At 39.9% G+C, this 19,385-nt stretch overlaps 1 long non-coding RNA gene across 1 annotated transcript in view; it reads left to right on the forward strand.

Moving 5' to 3' along the window:
- Positions 1 to 2,596, forward strand: part of LOC124552729 — a 184,723-nt gene extending 182,127 nt beyond the window's left edge. Inside the window, exon 4 of the long non-coding RNA XR_006967969.1 lies at positions 587 to 2,596. This is a non-coding gene — a long non-coding RNA (uncharacterized LOC124552729). The remainder of the gene's footprint in view (positions 1 to 586) is intronic.
- The last annotated feature ends 16,789 nt before the right edge of the window (positions 2,597 to 19,385 follow it).

Here is a 19,385-nt window from a genome sequence, read left to right on the forward strand (position 1 = left end):
TTCCAGTATGGTACAATCAGTTAATAGCGTATATGGAGTGACAAATATGACAACTTTTGAAAATCCCATGTTTATGTATTTACTGTTAAAAATAGTAGTAACAATCAATGATACTTCTCAAAATTCAGTGCAATCTATATATGCATTTGTACTACAGTGATTATTATGTAACCACATAAGATAAATGCTATTCATTTGTTGTTCTCTCTCTCTCTCTCTCTCTCTCTCTCTCTCTCTCTCTCTCTCTCTCTCTCTCTCTCTCTCTCTCTCTCTCTGTGTGTGTGTGTGTGTGTGTGTGTGTGTGTGTGTGTGTGTGTGTGTGTGTTTTTCTGTTTAAGTAGTTTCTAAGTAAAAATTGACATTCTCATTTTATTGTCTGTATGTTGCATCTTTTTCCCATTTAAAGAAAGTAATGCTGAATCAATGTATGTATAGTATTGCCTTGCTTAACATTTGAAATAAGTTTGAATGAAGAAGAAGCCTGTATTAAACCGTCAACTTTTGACACACACATTTGTTGCTGCAACTGTATGTGTTTCAACAAATGAGTAAAATTAATTTCTGGAACTGTTGTTGTTGTTAACAGCCCTGTGCAGTTAATTTCCCCGTCATACCTAAAGACATATTTTCGAGAGATGAAGCCAGTGGAATGGTAACTAGGAAGCTGAGCACTGTTGTATTCATCTGTCACATCAGCCAATTTGAACAGTGATCTCTACCATCAAGTTCCCTTTTGAGTGTCTTCAGCGTGTTCTACTACTGGTGCTAATGAAAATAGTATGTGTGTGAAGAATCTGTGAGTGAGTTCACATGAAAGTGAAACTGGACACTATTACAGAAGTGTCACAGACAGTAGCAGAAACTGTGTCCAAGAAAACTGAAGTGACTAGATAGAAGATTCTTGCCAAACCTCTTACGTGATGGATGATACCTGGAATATGAAATACAGGAGCTGCGCGCTGCCCCACTTCCACGAGAATATCACCACCAAAATATGTGGCGTGGCTGATGGAGAACATTTTACACTGTACTGCGAGGCCACCCTGAAGTGCTAGACACCAGTTCTGGCCTGATGATATAGCTGTGCAGTGGGAACAGTGTGGATAGAGACGGTACCCTCAGCATCACTTCACAGCTTCAAGTGCCATCAAAGGACCTGTGCTGATGGACACCAGAAAAGCCGTTTCTTCCATTCCGTGTTACGCTGCTGGGTGCGACAGTGGGACTGGTACAATAATGAAAACAACCTTCTGCGGATGAGCATTGCTGAGTCTATCAGAATTTCTTCTGTTAGTATGCGGTCACCACCAGGTCACACTCTGTTGCTAGGTGTACTGGACATTCCAGACTTCTCGGCATCTCGGATTGATCCTTGTCATCGTGATGTCACTGGGTCACGTCCCAGCCTGTGTACTTCTTATCACAAGGCAGTGGATGTTTGACACTAAAGATGGCACTTCAGCTTCCTTACTGAGAGGAAATTAGTGACAGGCAGATGGATCCTGACCAAAGCCCTAAAGTATCCGTAGCTACAGTTCTTCAGTTTAATATTTGGCATCAGTTTTATGGGGAAAAATGGCATTCCACTGGGAGCTGCTTTTCAGTTTTAAAAGTGATAGAAAATGTTGCAGGCACTACAGAAAATATGAATCTTCACCTGTGTGTTCACTCAGTTGCCATGTACTTTTTAGGACCGTAGTAATAGTGTCACTCAGTTAATGGAATACATTATTAAATTATGTGTATAGTGCTAAATGAAATGAACAGTATTAAGGACGACAATGACAACAACAACAGGCATAATAGATCAGTCAGTGAAGAGTAAATTGATAATTATTTCTTCATCCCATCAGACAAGTTAATTGTCGATCAATGTATTTATAGAAGTGTCTTGCTTAACATTTGAAGTGAGTTTGATAGGACGAAAACTGTATTAAATAGTTAATTTTTGGCATACACTTTTGTTGCTGCAACAGTATATGTTTCAAGAAATGAGTGAAACCTAAATTACATAACCTAACTATCCATTTGATGGAATTGTGTGCATTTTATGTAAAGTGCACCAGTGTGTCATTTCTTTAATATTGTGTTTTGATATTTCTTACTTTATCAATTTCTATCCTGAATTTGCATGCAGCATTGTGTAACACTTTTTTGTAATTCAGATGTCAGTCATTACTGGTAAAGAATTCACAGGTTGTTTGTATTTAGTATTTTGTTTAAATGGTACTATTTCTTGAGCTTTAATATGTCAGTTTCATTACAATAATAGCGTGAAAGGAAAGTTTTGCAGATGTAGAGAAGGTACTGCAAGGAGGTCCATTCTGGATTTTCCATTGTTTGATTTCATTATAATAACTATTTGAAAATCGCACTCATTTGCTGGCTTGCAGTATATGTAACATAAGTAAAATGTGTATATTGATTGATTTTACATTTATCTGCCAAACATTCTCATCATTTTGTTACTACCTTCATACCAAATAAATCATTGATTGTATATACTTATTGATCTCTTTTTACATTTGTGTTGCCTATTACTGTTAGAAATAGACATCCCCCATGTATGTTCACAGTGTTACCCAATGATGATGTAAGCAGCTGTACAATGAAATAAAATGCTGTTTGATATGCGCAGCTGTTTTCATCGATGTCTCTATGAACATGTACCATTTCTCACTTGTTTCATCTCTGGCAATGTTTGTCAGTGTGATGTGATAGTTAGGAAGTAACCTCAGTATGTAAAACAAACGTTTGCAGTATTTTAGTCCATAACATGAAGTAGCAAAATGTCCCCTCAGTTTTCTTGCCAGGTCAGGACACACAAGTAATTTGAGTTTTTGCTAACTTCCTCCATACTCATTGGCAGGAGCTGATTGTTAACTAAATCTGTGGAGGTGTTTTATGTGTAACTGTTAAATACAAGAGACTGCTACTGTACGAGTTATGATGGGCAGCACCTGGTGATGACAAAGAAGTTGTTGAAAGCTTAAGTTCTCCTAGGAACACAGAGGGGAAAATAAACCTGAAAAAATTATCCAAGAATATCCTTCATTTTGATATGGTTGGTTACTACTTAGAAGCAGAAGATGGATCACACTAACACAATACGGAAGATGTTGTGTGGTAAGTAAAAGGAGCTGTTGGTGACGCTACGCTAAGGATACATTTGTGTAGGGTGTGATTCTCAATCAGATAAATGCAGCATACTATTTGTGAAGCTTTGAGCACATGAAATGTCCTTCAGACTGAGGAATTGTGTGGTTATTGGAAACAGAACAAGAGAGGCCTACTGTCTACATCAGGCATTGCATTGCTTGATTGTGATGACTGAATGTTGGTAAACACGAAGGCACGTTAGGGTTTGATGTTCCTTTATTAATGCTGCTTCATGTCTTCCCCTGATAGTAATTGTATCACGACGATTCAAATCGCAAGTGTGTCAATTATATCATGTCATTTATCCCAAAACCATGTATGTAAGTTTCACTTGTTTTGAAAAATTGGCAATTCAGTATTTTACAGAGTGCTGAAAATCAACCATGGTACTTGTTCTGGCACTGGAAAGATTTATTCAGTTTTCACATTAGTGCTGCAAGTGGATCAAACATACTTGGTGGCCGTTTCAGTTCCAGGCAGCCTTATTCCCAAGTACATTTCTGAGCTTCATTATTAGCCAACAATAATTCTGTCTATAATGAAGTGCGTACATAAATGAACTCCTGAGCCGTGTAGTGATGTAAATAATGACTAATATGTGGTTTTAGATTGGTCTCCCCATATCCTGTCGGGTCTGAGGGTACTGCCCTTCCTTCTTAACCTTATGTGACCTCCTCCTCTCTGCTCCCCCAAGAAGAAACTATTAGTTTTGAAAGATGGAGCAGTTTTTGTACTTATATAAGTGACTGTTGGCTGTACTGATTTTTCTGCCTGCTAATGGTAAGTAATTGTCAGCAGTTCTGTCTCACAATTTTTTCAAAATAGGCAGGGCATGTAATCTACCCATGCAAGTGGACAACTTGAAGGAATCCAGTGGAACGCCAAAAGTGTGAATGTGGCACATTAGCTGTCTGGCTTAAAACAGTAAGAAACAACAATGTATGTTATTACAGAGTAGGTTTTTGGGCTTTCGTTAAAGTCTTACATTTTCTTCTATACTATCACAGCAGTACACACAAGTCAAAATCACCATTATTCAAACATTTATGGTTTTGACATCAGAGAGACAATGTCAACACGAAAGCAAGAAGTGTAATAAAACAGCAGTGTACATTGTGTTCTTAGATGCAACTACACTACATTATTTTATTTGGTATAGCCAAAAATGAATTAACTATCTGAACACGACTCTCAATGGAAATGCCGTGTGGCTAGGGCCTCCCGTCGGGTAGACCGTTCGCCTGGTGCAAGTCTTTCGAGTTGACGCCACTTCGGCGACTTGCGTGTCGATGGGGATGAAATGATGATGAAAGACACACAACACCCAGTCATCACGAGGCAGAGAAAATCCCTGGCCCCGCCGGGAATCGAACCCGGGACCCCGTGCGCGGGAAGCGAGAACGCTACCTTAAGACCACGAGCTATGCATATCGGCAGGCAATAATAATATACAAAATAAGCAGTGACACAATGGGAATAGTTCCATAAGGTGTATAGAGTAGATAAACTATTAAACTCGTTATTGAACATATGCCCTCAGCAGTTTGATACCTGATTTTCCTTGCATCCAATGAGTGTAATACTGGACAGGCTCAGGGAGGAAAACTGCTACAGTCTGGATTAAAATTATATAGGGCAGAGAACTGTGCTGACTTAAATAGAAATGGGCTGCTGTAATTTGCATACTTTCTTTGCCTGTAAGATTACAGAAATACCATATACAAGGCAACACAGCCAAAGTAAGGAAGGTATTCATTCAGTGTAAACAAGCTGTGTGAAGTAAATAATTATCCATCCTGCGGAGGCCTCTTCAGACAACTCAACATTATCAGACGACTCAACATTCTTGCCTTCATTTCCCTGTTCATCTACTCCTTTGTTGTATTTGTTGCCAGGAATAAAAACTAGTTCGCCTAAGTGTCAGTAACACAAGTATAGTACACGGAAGAAAAATAATTTCCTAGTAGACTATGCCTCCTTGCCTGGGGTTAAGAATGGGGTTGCGTACTCTTGTGTAAAGGTTTTCAAGTCACCAGTTGACATGGAGTGAGAAACTGAGGAGAATTTTAAAGTCAAAAGCAAATTAAAAGTGTTCTGTATTACACACTCCTGTAAGTAGGGATATGAAAATTTTGCATGAACTACAGGGTGTTTCAAAAGCCATGTTCTACACAACAAATAGGGTGAACCAGAACACCTCCAACAAACTTGCAACAAGAAAAACTAAGTCCAGTGAACAAGGACTCTAAAGTGCATATTTTAAGAGATATGAGCACTTGTTCGGTAGATGAGATGTGATCCATAGTAATGCAGGTGAACGATTGCTGATAGCTCATAATGCATACATTTTAGAGCCCATGTTTACTACTGTTTTTACATGTTTTGGTCCATACTACCACATCTGTTAGCTTGATAGTTGAGTTCTGGTGCACACTGTGTGTCCTTTGGGACACGACTTTTGAGTCATGAGAAATCAGTGGTTTTTACAAAAATCGCAGAATTCGAAACTTTTTTCCATTCTGGTATTAAAATCTTATAAATCTGAAGGCAGTTGTTTACTAATATTGGTCACAGATGGTAACTTAAAGTTGAAATTGGATCTTCACTGTTGTACTCAAGGAGATTGTATGTATATAAAACATTAAAATGATCATTCATTTCCTGTTTAAAAAAACTAATGGGTAGATTTGGTGTCAGCGGATAAGTTTGATCGGTCAAATTCAAATTTTCTGTTGCTTGTTGCACAACATACTATAGGATAAAGTCACTTCTGAAGAGTTCTTTAGATCAGTACATTAATTAAAATGCATATTTTTGTAGCATCTGAGTATAAATATAACATCCGTCAAATATGGCACTTAAGCTTTACAAACAAGTAAATCAACATGGTGCCTCATTGTCATCGTCTATCACTCACTTGGGCTACTCTACAGATTGAGCTATCACTGCACACTTCATTTCACAAAATAATAAAAGTAGCATTGTGTACATATTGCAGTAAACATTTGGCGTGTTTAAGTTAACAGAGTAGTAAATTTACATTTCCTTATTTATGATATGGGTACTTCTACAGTAATGTACTTTTAAACCACGTGTTGTATTCAGTAGAGGCAGTCCTTAATTAAAAATTGTCATCATTAGTTTTGTTTTATTGTGGTTGAATGTAGACGTAATGTGACTATAGCAGAGGACCTGTACAAGGACCACATCCTGACAAGAACTCATATTGCTCTAGAAAATGGATGAGTTATGTTACCATTTGTACCTTCACTGTGTACTAGCACAGGAGAGCATACTGTATGTGATCAAAAGTAACTGGACACCCCAAAACATACGTTTTTCATATTAGGTGCATTGTGCAGGTACTCCATCCCAGTGACCTCAGTAGTCATCAGACATCGCGAGAGAGCAGAATGGGGCACTCCGCGGAACTCATGGACTCCAAACGTGGTCAGGCGATTGGGTGTCACTTGTGTCGTATGTCCGTATGCAAGATTTTGACACTCCTAAAAATCCCCAGGTCCACTGTTTCTGATGAGATAGTGAAGTGGAAACGTGAAGCGACATGTACAGCAAGAAAGCATACAGGCTGACCTCGTCTGTTGACTGATGGGGACCACCGACAGTTGAATAGTGTTGTAATGTTTAATAGGCAGATGTCTATCCAGACCATCACACAGGAATTCCAGACTGCATCAGGATCCACTTAATGCAGTTTAAAATGATCCTCGAAAGTACCTTACTTTGTACTGACAATAGGGTAATGCCCTGTCAGTTGTTGCAGTTAGTAACATCTCCATTTTGGATATTTTCACGATAATACCTCGTGAAGTGAACAGACTCGCTAGAAATTGTACCAGGTGGAGGAATTTCGTCAGGCCCTATGTTCCAGAGGGAACGACAGGAACTAACTAAGTCAGTCAGTCATTAGGATCCACTGCAAGTACTATGACAGTTAAGCGGGACGTGAGAAAACATGGATTTCCTGGTCGAGCAGTGGTAAATGCCAAACGATACCTCGCTTGGTGTAAGGAGCGCAAACATTGTACGGTTGAACAGTGGAAAATCATTGTATGGAGTGACAAATCATGGTACACAATGTGGTGATCCGATGGCAGGATGTGGGTATGGCGAATGCCCGGTGAACGTCACCTGCCAGCATGTGTAGTGCCAACAGTAAACTTTGGAGGCGGTGGTGTTACGGTGTGGTGGTGTTTTTCATGGATGGGGCTTGCACCCTTGTTGTTTTGCATGCCACTGTCACAGTACAGGCCTACATTGATGTTTTAAGCACCTTCTTGCTTCCCAGTGTTGAAGAGCAATTCGGGGATGGCAATTGCAACTTTCAACACGATCAAGCACCTGTTCATAATGCACGGCCTGTGGCAGAGTAGTTACATGACAATAACATCCCTGTAATGGGCTGATCTGCACAGAATCCTGACGTGAATCCTATAGAACACCTTTGGAATGTTTCAGAACGCCGACTTCGTGCCAGGCCTCACCGACCAACACCGACACCTTTCCTCAGTGCAACACTCTGTGAAGAATGGGTTGCCATTCCCCAAAAAATACCTTCCAGCACCTGATTCAACATACGAGGTGCGACAACAAAGTAATGACACTGATGTGGAAAAAAAAAAAAAAAAAAAAAAAGTTGCTTACCGTTTTCGTTAAGTTTAGTGTTGTCTCCTTCAAAGTAGTTCCCTTCTGAGTGCACACACTTTTTCCAGCACTTCTGCTGTTGATGGTAACATCTCTGGAACTCATCTTCTGTAATATCCTCCAAGGCCCTCGTCGCAGCTTTTTGGACATCTTGTTTTGTTTGAGAATGGTGTCCCTTGACTGTCGTTGTGACTCTTGGAAATAGAAAAAAGTTTCACAGAGTGGGATCTGGTGAATAAGGTGACTGTGGCAGTACTGAAATTTGTTTTTCAGGTTAAAAATTGCTATACTGACAGAGCAGTATGGGATAGCGCATTACCGTGATGCAGAATCCAATTATTAGCAATGTTGGCTCGGACACGAAGAACTCTTTTACAAAGTCTTTCTAAAATTTCTTTGTAGTAATATTGATTAACTACCTGTCCAGGAGGCACCCACTCTTTGTGAACAATTCCCTTGGAATCAAAGGAGCACACAAGCATGCATTTCACTTTTGACTTTGACATGTGAGTTTTTTTTTGTTTGGGCGATCCCTTTGAGAACCATTGCATTTTGTCTCTGGATCGCACTGAAAAAACCAACTTCATCACCAGTGATAACACGGCTCAACAATTTTGGATTGCTTTCGGTTTGCCCTACCAGATCGGCTGCCGCATTTTTCCGTGTTTCTCGCTGTTGTTGTGTGAGATTTTTGGGGACCATTTTTGCACAAATCTTTCTCATCCCAAGATCTTAAGTTATTATTAGATGAATTGTTTCTCAATTGATGTTCAATTCTTCTGCAATCGTTTTCACGGATAATCTTCACTCAGATAATATGAGTTCACACACCCTGGCCAAGTTGACATTCCTTCAGAAAAAAATTCTTTTGGTAGTCCGTGCAACCACTCGTGCACCGCGTGACGTACCTCTTCATCAGAACGGAACTTCTTTCCTGCCATTGCGTCTTTGAGTGGTCCAAACATGTGGAAATCACTTGGGGGCAAGGTCTGGTGAGTATGGTGGATGAGGAAGACACTCAAAATGCAGTTGTGTGATTGTTGTACCGGCAGTGTGGGGCCTTGCATTGTCATGTTGCAGGACACCTGCTGACAGCAATCCACGTCACATTGATTTGATTGCAGGTCGCAGATGATTTTTTAGGAGATCTGTGTAATGCACTGGTGACAGTGGTCCCTCTAGGCATGTAATGCTCCAAAATGGCACCTTTTCAGTCCCAAAAGAGAGCCAGCATAACCTTCCCTGCTGATGGTTCTGTTCAAAACTTCTTTGGTTTTGGTGATAAGGAATGGCGCCATTCCTTGCTTGCTCTCTTCATTTCCGGTTGGTGGAAGTGAACCCAGGTTTCGTTCCCAGTAACGATTCTTGCAAAGAAGCCATCACCTTCTCGTTCAAAGCGCCAAAGAAGTTCTTCACAAGCATCAACACGTCGTTCTCTCATTTCAGGAGTCACCTGCCATGGCACCCATCTTGCAGACACTTTGTGAAACTGGAGTACATCGTGCACAATGTGGTGTGCTGACCCACGACTAACCTGTAAACATGCTGCAGTGTCATTCAGTGTCACTCCGCGGTTTTCCTTCACTATGGCATCAACTGCTGCAATGTTGTGTGGAGTCACAACTGGTTGTGCCTGACCTGGATGAGGAGTATCTTCCACTGAAGTCGCACCATTTGCGAACTTCCTACTCCATTCGTAGACTTGCTGCTGTGACAAACGTGCATCACTGTACTGAACCTTCATTCGTCAATGAATTTCAATAGGTTTCACACCTTCACCATGCAAAAACTGAACAACAGAACGCTGTTCTTCCCTGGTGCAAGTCGCAAGTGGGCCGGCCATCTTTATACTGATACTGTGACGGTATGTGTGCATCTGCACTATGCTGCTACCTATAGGCCATACCGCACACTGTTTGTAGCACGCTTACCAACTTACAGGATAACGGCACGAAATTTCGATTTGTTATTAGAAATTTAAGGTTTTCATTGACTCACCCTTGTATATGATATCAATGAATACAGTACAATATAATTGATGGTTCATTTCAACATCAGACTGGAAAATAATTAAATATGGCAAAATAAAAGCATGATACTTTATTTTTCAATCAGAAAATAGCACAAAATCTGGCAAAATATAACAAGGAATTGTGTAAAAAATAACATCTAAACTGGCGGTTAAATAAAAATATTTTTCGTGTCCCTACCCATAACTTACCTAATTATGAAATTGAAGGATTAGTTTGTTTCATTAATTGGTTTCACCGACCGAAGTTTCTTGTTAGATAGTATGGTAAACAGCATACTCATTGTAAACAGGTGTTTACAGGGTGATCTGTAATTATTGACTACAAAGGTTACTAATGCTATCTATGCAGGAAATTAGCTGAAAGTGTCAGTACAATTTGCTCCTGCTAGCACTTAGTTTGTGAGATTGCCAACATTGTTGGTACTGTGTGCACTAATGCAACATACTGCTGCAGTGCATTGGCAGAGCGGTAAACATTCTGTCAGTTGCTGTGGTTGACAGACAGTGGAGTATAGAAATGATGAACTGACTGATACAGTTTTGATTTACAGCCAGGAACATTAGAATTCTGCTGCTGCTGCTGCTCATACGTATGCTGCATATTGTCTGGCAGATGACATCATGTTCCAAGAATATTTTTGACAATAACTCATCATTTGAGAGAGAGAGAGAGAGATGACTAAGTGCCTGCAATGACCAGTGCCAGTAGGTGGCAACGTTGCAGGACAGTTGGACTGGAGGAGGCAATTCCGCATTCTGTAGAACACTCAGATCTTAGCAGCGTACCTCAAATGTCAGGCAGTCTGTGTGGGAAAGAGTCTGTCAACAAATTCTGTATCCCTTCCATGTGCAGCCTCCGGAGGGGAACACAGATCCTAATATTCGACACTGTCGAACAATATGCAGTTGGCTGCCGAACCAATATGCTACAGATAAATAATTCCTCAGTTGAGTACTGGCAAGAGGCAGAACAACATTTACCAGAACTGGCATTTTTTGATCAACACAGTTACAACATTTGGGCTGACTAACATCCAGAGGCTATCTCGGTGGTCCATTCCCAGCATCAGTGCCGCATCAGTATTTGGGCAAGAATTGTGATTGCCTGGATGACTACAAGGTGTCAGCTATTTTCAGTCCCTTCAGATTGTCCTTCCTGATACCAAGTGATGTGCCGCACTGGTTGGCACACTGGATTCGCATTTTGAAGGGCGCAGTCCAAATCTGCATCGGACCATTTCAATTTGTGATATGCTAACCGAAAAGGGACCTCTTGTTGGAGAAGTTAAATTTTCGGTACAGCCAAAAACAGTCAATAATGTCTAAAATATCTGTTTTCATTTTTTTTTTATATTGTAGTAATTTCTTTCATTCTATACATGTCGGTATCGATTTGAAAGTTGTTTGAATGCAACAGAATTAATAATATCATTAAAGGTAGTGTATGTCATTCTTTTGGAAAAGGACCTCTCGTCATTATGGGAAATGATGTTGGCCTGATACGAGCCCTCACAGCTGCATAGGCAATGCATCACCAGAAAATTTGTCCTAAATTTTATACGCACCTTAAAGAGATTAGAGTAGCTTTATAGAAAATAACAATATTTTGGTAATATGATAATGCCAAGCAAGACAAGTAGTCCCTTTTTATATGTGAGTTATAAACGCCTACAGATGTTGTCAATTTGCAGGTGGCAGCCCAAAGATGCAAGCTGACATTACTGTAGCAACAAAATCCTAACCTACACCTGCAAAACACATTAACTCTACTGTTAATGTTAGAAATGAAAAATTTGAACTTGCTGTGAATACTAGCTGAAAGAAACATAGTAATGATAACAAAATACCTCATATAACTAAATATATTCACTTCGAGTTCATTATTAACTAGAAATGTAGTGTACATTGCAAAATGGAGATTGATGGAAACAAATTTGTCCACCACACCTTTCCACAAGAAAATGAACCAGTTCAATTTCCTGGTGCAGTCATTCCAGCAGGGATGACAAAATCAAAAGATTTTATCTTTAAAACATCAGGATCTAATGGAAAGAGGAACAAAAAGACAGTTTGTATCCTGAAGTAGAACCAGAATCTGAAATCAGTGACAATGAGGATCCTGAGGAAGAACAGTATCCAACCAGATATTTCAGGACTGAAGAAGAAGAAGGAGGAGGAGGAGAAGAATCAGAAGAAGAAGAGGAGGGGCAGAATCAGACGAAGAAGAGGGGAAGGGGGAGGAGAAAATGCTGCCTTAAGAGACAAGTGTTTTAGAAGTCAAAAATCAGATCCTTTGGGCACTATAATATATGGGATCTCAGAAGTCTGTTTTCGGGGGTTGGGGGGGGGGGGGGGGGGGGAGGTTTCATCAGTTCAAAATTTTAGGTGGTTTTGGGCCCATTAATGGCTTCAAAATCAAAATTTGGTGTAAAAGGTGCCATAACACAGTAAAAATACATTTTTTAAAAGTTGTGCCTATAAAGTGCTATAGATCTGCTGGGGTTAAGCACTTAATGTGTTATTTTAATTTTAAATAAGTCTTTATTATTTGACGAAGGACATTTTAAGAGCAATAAATATTCAGTATTTGTTTCTTAAATGAGTCGTATTAAACTATGGCAATAAAGTGAAACTTTAAAATACATTATCTCAAAACACCTATATTGCATCACCTCACTCAAATTTAGAGATAGCATTCTTTCTTTTTTTTGTTTTACTAAATGTTTGGAATTTAATGCTAAACATGAAAATTATAAAAGGGCAGAATCCAAAATTTTTGACAAAGGTACTTTTTAGCTTTCTGTCTCACATTTAGGTTTTCTGTGATTTCCCTAAATTGCTCCTGGCAAATCCTTGGAAACATTCCAAGTCTGTGCTCCATTTCTAATGTCCCCGAAAAAATATTGATGGGGCATTTAACCCTAATCTTCCGAATTTCTACACTGTCCAGTGTTTTATTTTATACAATTCTGGATAGTTTGCTAGGCAAGTACAGTTTTTTATTTTTATTTTCTTTGGCATTTGGTAAATAGTACCATACAGTTATTCATATTATGTATATAATACATTGCAAATATTAATAACAAAATAATATATTTTTCACTATTCCTTTCCAGAACACCTAAGTACGACATATTTAATCTATACAGTAATTTGAGCTGATGTCACAAATTTAAATATTGTCTTATGTATGTGGAATTACCTTGAGGGAATCTTGGAAAGCCTCAAGACAGCGAGATGGCTGTTTTCTTCAATTCTTCCATAAACACCAGCCTATGCATACCTTGCTTTCGACAAATGAAGAAAACATGATTTAGATCTGTGTGGGAGGTATTGTCACAGTCACAGTAAGGAGACTTTAAAACTCCTATATCGTGAAGATGGGCTGGAAAATATCTGTGACTGAACCGCATCCAAATTATATTAGTTACTGTATTAATTTCCTAGAATACTTTTTGTCTTGGAACGAAGGTTTATGTGGGACAGATTCTTGTATCGATGAATATCATCTGCCCTTATTACCTACAGATAACTTCAATATTCTTTCCAATAAATAGGTATTCATTTTCTCATTGATCCATGGATTGAGATCTGATTTAGGAATTCTTTGACATCAACATCTAATCCACCTAAAGCTGGTTCTCGAAGCTGTGCTAATGGACTTTCATTGGATAGTTTACATCTATCTTCGAGAGTCTTCCTGTTCAGTACCTTCAGTATCTCTGTGATACTCCTCCATGCATCAAACAAACTTCTCTGTATACGTTCAGTATATCTTGTTAGTCTTATCTGGTACAGGTCCCACAAACTTGACCAATATTCTGGATAGGTTACACGGGTAATTTGTAAGCAATCTCCTTTTCGACTGATTGCAATTCCCCAGTATTCTACCAATAAACTGAGGTCTGGCACGTGCTTAACCCACTGATTAAGTCTACTTAATCATTCCATTTCATATTCCTACAAAGTTTTACGCCACGTAATTGTCTTAGTTGGCCGGTTCCAACAGTGACTTATTGATGTTATAGTCTTGGGATACTACATTTTATTTATTTATTTTTTTGTGTAGTGCACAATCTTACATTTCTGAACATTAAAACAAGTTTGTGACCTCTTTCAGACAGTATTTCACTCATGGAGGTATAAGGCCCATTTTTAGATTGAAGTCAGCTGATAGGTATTCCTGCTTAAGGGAAGTCTCTCTGACAAAGGAACCACTTTCGACAAAGCTTGGGTGTCCGAGTAATGAGGGAATTAGTATATTTCATCAAAATATACAAGGTATTAGAGATAAAGTTAGTGAACTGCTTGTAGATGCTGACTCTGAAATTATTGGTATATCTGAACACTTCTGAAATAAGGAGATAATTCAGAGGCTTCCTTTACCAGGATACAGGTTGGCTGGCAGCTTTTCTAGAAGCTCTTTGCGGTGTGAGGGAGCAGCCATGTATGTGAAAAACGGCATCCCATTTGAGTCAGTTGATGTTTCAAAGTACTGCACTGAAAAGGTGTTTGAATGTTGTGCAGGTGTGATTAAATTTAACGGAGCTAAACTTCTAACTGTTGTTATTTATAGATCCCCAGACTCCGATTTCACAACATTTTTGCTAAAGCTAGAGCAGGTTCTTGGTTCACTTTATAGGAAATACAAAAAGTTAGTTATATGTGGTGACTTCAATAATAATTGTGTAAGTGAATGTGCAAGGAAGAGGATGCTGGTAGACCTCCTTAATTCATATAATCTTATGCAAACCGTATTCTTTCCAACGAGAGTGCAAGGGAACAGTAGAACAACCATACACAACATTTTTGTTCATTCCTCATTACTAGAAGTGCATTCTGTTAGCAAAAAGGTGAATGGCCTTTCAGATCATGATGCACAAATTTTAACTCTAAAAGATTTTTGTGCTGCAACACATGTTAAATATAGTCATCAGCTGTTTAGGAAAGCTGATCCAGTTGCTGTAGAGACCTTTGTAAACCTTATCAAGGAACAAGAGTGGCAAGATGTTTATAGCGCTGATACAGTAGACGATAAATATAATGCTTTTCTCAAGACTTTTCTCGTGCTCTTTGAAAGTTGCTTTCCATTAGAACGTTCAAAACAGGGTACTAGCACAAACAGGCAGCCTGGGTGGCTGACTAGAGGGATAAGAATATCTTGTAGAACAAAGTGGCAATTATATCAAAACGTTAGAAACAGTCAAAATTTAAATGCAGCAGCCCATTACAAACAGTATTGTAAGGTGCTTAAAAATGTTATTAGGAAGGCAAAAAGTATGTGGTATGCAGATAGAATAGCTAAGTCTCAGGATAAAATTAAAACCATATGGTCAGTCGTAAAGGAAGTGGCTGGTCTGCAGAGACAGTTTGAGGATGTAGAATCAGTGCATAGTGGGAATGTCTGTGTTACTGATAAGTCGCATATATGTACAGTATTTAATAATCACTTTCTGAATATAGCAGGTGAACTAAATAGAAACCTAGTCCCAACAGGGAATCATGTAGCGCTCTTAGAAAAAAGTGTTCCGAGACTGTTACCTGAAATGCTCCTCCATGATACTGACAAGAGGGAGATTGAGTTAATAATTAAATCACTAAAGACCAAGAACTCTCATGGATATGACAGGGTATCTAGGAGAATACTGAGGTATTGTTCTATGTATGTTAGCCCAGTACTTAGCCACATCTGCAACTTTTCCTTTAGGAGTGGTCGGTTTCCTGACTGATTAAAGTACTCGGTAGTGAAGCCACTTTATAAAAAGTGAGACATTGATAATGTTGACAATTTTAGACCTATTACTATGCCATCGGTGTTTGCTAAAGCTATCGAGAAGATTGTATATACAAGGTTCCTGGAGCATTTAAATTCACATAATTTGCTGTCAAATGTTCAGTTTGGTTTTAGAAATGGTTTAACAACTGAAAATGCTATATTCTCTTTTCTCTGTGAGGTTTTGGTCGGATTAAATAAAAGGTTGCGAACGCTAGGTGTTTTCTTTGATTTAACGAAGGCTTTTGACTGTGTTGGCCACAAAATATTACTGCGGAAGTTGGACCATTATGGAGTAAGGAGAGTAGCTTACAATTGGTTCGCCTCTTACTTTAAGAACAGAAAGCAGAAGGTAATTCTCCGCAATATGGGGAGTGGAAGTGATGTTCAGACCCAATGGGGCACTGTTAAGTGGGGCGTTCCCCAAGGGTCGGTGCTGGGGCCACGGCTGTTTCTTATTATATAAATGATATGCCTTCTAGTATTACAGGTGATTCAAAAATATTTCTGTTTGCTGATGACACCAGCTTGATAGTGAAGGATCTTGTGTGTAATATTGAAACAGTATCAAATAATGTAGTTAATGAAATAAGTTCGTGGCTTGTAGAAAATAATTTGAGGTTAAATCACAGTAAGACTCAGTTTTTACAGTTTCTAACTGACAATTCAACTAGAACCGATATGATCAGACAGAATGGGCATATTATAAGCGAGACGGAACAGTTCAAGTTCCTAGGTGTTCAGATAGATAGTAAGCTGTTGTGGAAAGACCATGTCCAGGATCTTGTTCAGAAACTAAATGCTGCTTTATTTACCATTAGAACAGTATCTGAAATAAGTGACACTTCAACACGAAAAGTAGTCTACTTCGCATATTTTCATACGCTTATGTCGTATGGTATTATTTTTTGGGGTAATTCTTCTGATTCAAAAAGGGTATTTTTTGCTCAAAAATGGACTGTTCGAGCTATATGTGGTGTAAGTTCGAGAACCTCTTGTCAACCCCTATTCAATAGTCTGGGAATTCTGACACTGCCCTCACAGTATATATTTTCTTTAATGTCGTTTGTTGTTAGCAATATTAGCCTATTCCCAAGAGTTAGCAGCTTTCACTCAGTTAATACTAGGCAGAAATCCAATCTGCATGTGGAATGCACTTCCTTGACTCTTGTGCAGAAAGGAGTGCAGTATTCTGCTGCATCCATTTTCAATAAGCTACCACAAGAACTCAAAAATCTTAGCAGTAGCCCAAACTCTTTAAGTCTAAACTGAAGAGTTTCTTCATTGCTCACTCCTTCTATTCTGTCGAGGAGCTCCTGGAAGAGCTAAAAAATTAAGCAAATTCCAGTGTTACATTGTTAATTTTCTTTATTTAAACTTACGACTTGTCACCTGAATATGTTTTTTTATATTTCATTTTATCTATTTCTAATATCGTGTTATAATTTCATGTATTGGCTCGTTCCATGACCATGGAGACTTCTCCTTAATTTGGTCCCACGGAACAATAAATAAATATATTTCACTGTATCTGCAAAGAGTCTGGGGTCTAGAGAAGCAGGGACTTTGATCAATGACGTCAGAATTTGCCAGAGAGCATTTATTACACAGATGAAAGAGTTGACAGAATGCTCAGAAACAAAGGAATACGAGAGACGAAAAATGTAGTTGCTCTATTATATATAGGCCAGTAGTATTTTAACATTAAGGATATCGCGTGTTTGTATCGTATTATTTCTTTGGAAAATCAAAGGGAAAAAATGGATGGAAAATATTGGTAGCATAAAATACATCATGTCATGTATAAATGAGTTGTATCTCGAACCTCATTTGAACTGTTTTGCGTGAGTGCAGTACGTGATACAAGTTTGGCATACGTCGATTTCTTCGTTTTCACTAGCATTCGTCACTAAACCCTAAATGAAGCACGGGATACAAATTTTACATCTATAGTTTATTTCGCCTCCGATATCACAAACAGTCTGTTCTTACGTAGATATTAGTACTACCGATGGCAGAACGAGCTACGTACATAATGTAACTCTTCAGGCTTTCCCGGCGATCTAATGACATCTTGGGTTGTCGGGTGTTCTGCCGGATATCAGCGTCGTACTTGCACGATATTCCGGTCACGTAGCTCGAGATCATCATCAGGTGCGACCTGAGACTGCTCCTCGAGTGGACCTGGTCCAGTATTTATGCCTATGGCCTTCCCCCTCCACCAACGGCTGCAGGCGCTTCCTCTGTGGTCCGCGCCCATTCCCTGTGACCTGCTGGAGCGTTGCTGCTCTGTTTTCCGTCCGCTGCGGTTCTAGGTGTTCCCTCTGCGGTCCGCGCCCACCAAACCCGCTCCTGGGGGTTTCATCTATGGTCTGGGGTACCAGGCGTTCCCCCTGCGGTCCGCGCCCGCTCACCACGACCTGTTGGAGCGTTGCCGCTCCGTTTTTCGTCTGCTGCGGCTCTGGATGTTCCCTCTGCGGTCCGCGCCCACCGGTCCCACTTCTGGGTGTTCCATCTTCGGTCTGGTGCTCCTGGCAGTCCGTCAGGGGCTCGTTTACCATCTCCATGTCTCTGGTTCTTCTGTTTGTGTAGTGTTGCAGCTGGCCCCGTTGCTCCTTTAACAATTCCAGAGCCGGATCCCAGGCTCTGCTTAGCTGGTACCCTGTGTCACGATTCATAAGATCGTCAGCCATTTTAATCTCAATCGATTCTCTTATAACACTGTCCCAAAATCTGGGTGTTTGTGCTAGAATCTTGGTATCCTCATACTTCATGGCATGATCTAGTTCTAGACAGTGTTCAGCAATGGCTGACTTAGTCACCTGTCTTAATCTAGTGTGCCTCTATGTTCTTTGCACCTGATCTCCACAGTTCTTGTCGTCTGGCCAATGTAGGACATGCCACATTGACAAGGTATATTGTAAATCCCTGGTTTTCGTAACCCCAGGTCGTCTTTGACACTCCCCAGCAGTCCCCCGATCTTGTTGGATGGACAGAAAACACACTTGATATTGTGTTTACGCAGGATCCTACTGATTCTGGCAGAAATAGAGCCAGCATAGGGCAGATATGCCACCTTCCTTGCTTCATCTTGGTCTTCTTCAGGAACCTGTGGTATAGTGGCTGGTCGGAGTGCCCTCTCAATTTGTCTGTCCTTGTATCCATTCTTGGAGAAAACTGTTTTGAGACATTCTATCTCTATGGGTAGATTCTCTTGGTCTGATAGGGCACGTGCTCTGTGGACCAAAGTCTTCAGAACCCCATTCTTCTGTGCAGGGTGGTGACAACTGCTGGCCTGCAGATATAAATCAGTGTGTGTAGGTTTTCGGTACACACCGTGGCCAATTGATCCATCTGCTTTCCTCTGGACTAGTACATCCAGAAATGACAGCTGGCCATTCTTCTCCAGTTCCATGGTGAACTTGATTATAGGGTGGCATGAGTTAAGATGTTCAAGAAACTCATTGAGCCTGTCCATCCCATGTGGCCAGATCACGAAGGTGTCATCCACATACCTAAAGAAGCATGTGGGTTTAAATGTGGCTGTCTCCAATGCCCTCTCCTCAAAACTCTCCATAAACATGTTGGCAACCACAGGGGACAGTGGGCTGCCCATAGCTACACCTTCAGTTTGCTCGTAACATTGGTTTCTGTACAGGAAATACGTGGATGTCAGTGTATGACTGAACAGGTCCAACAGAGCACCATCAAATTTCTCTGCAATCAGTTCTAGTGATTCCTTCAGTGGGACCCTGG

This window comes from Schistocerca americana, chromosome 10, assembly GCF_021461395.2.
Source record: "Schistocerca americana isolate TAMUIC-IGC-003095 chromosome 10, iqSchAmer2.1, whole genome shotgun sequence".
In the NCBI taxonomy this organism is placed as follows: domain Eukaryota; kingdom Metazoa; phylum Arthropoda; class Insecta; order Orthoptera; family Acrididae; genus Schistocerca; species Schistocerca americana.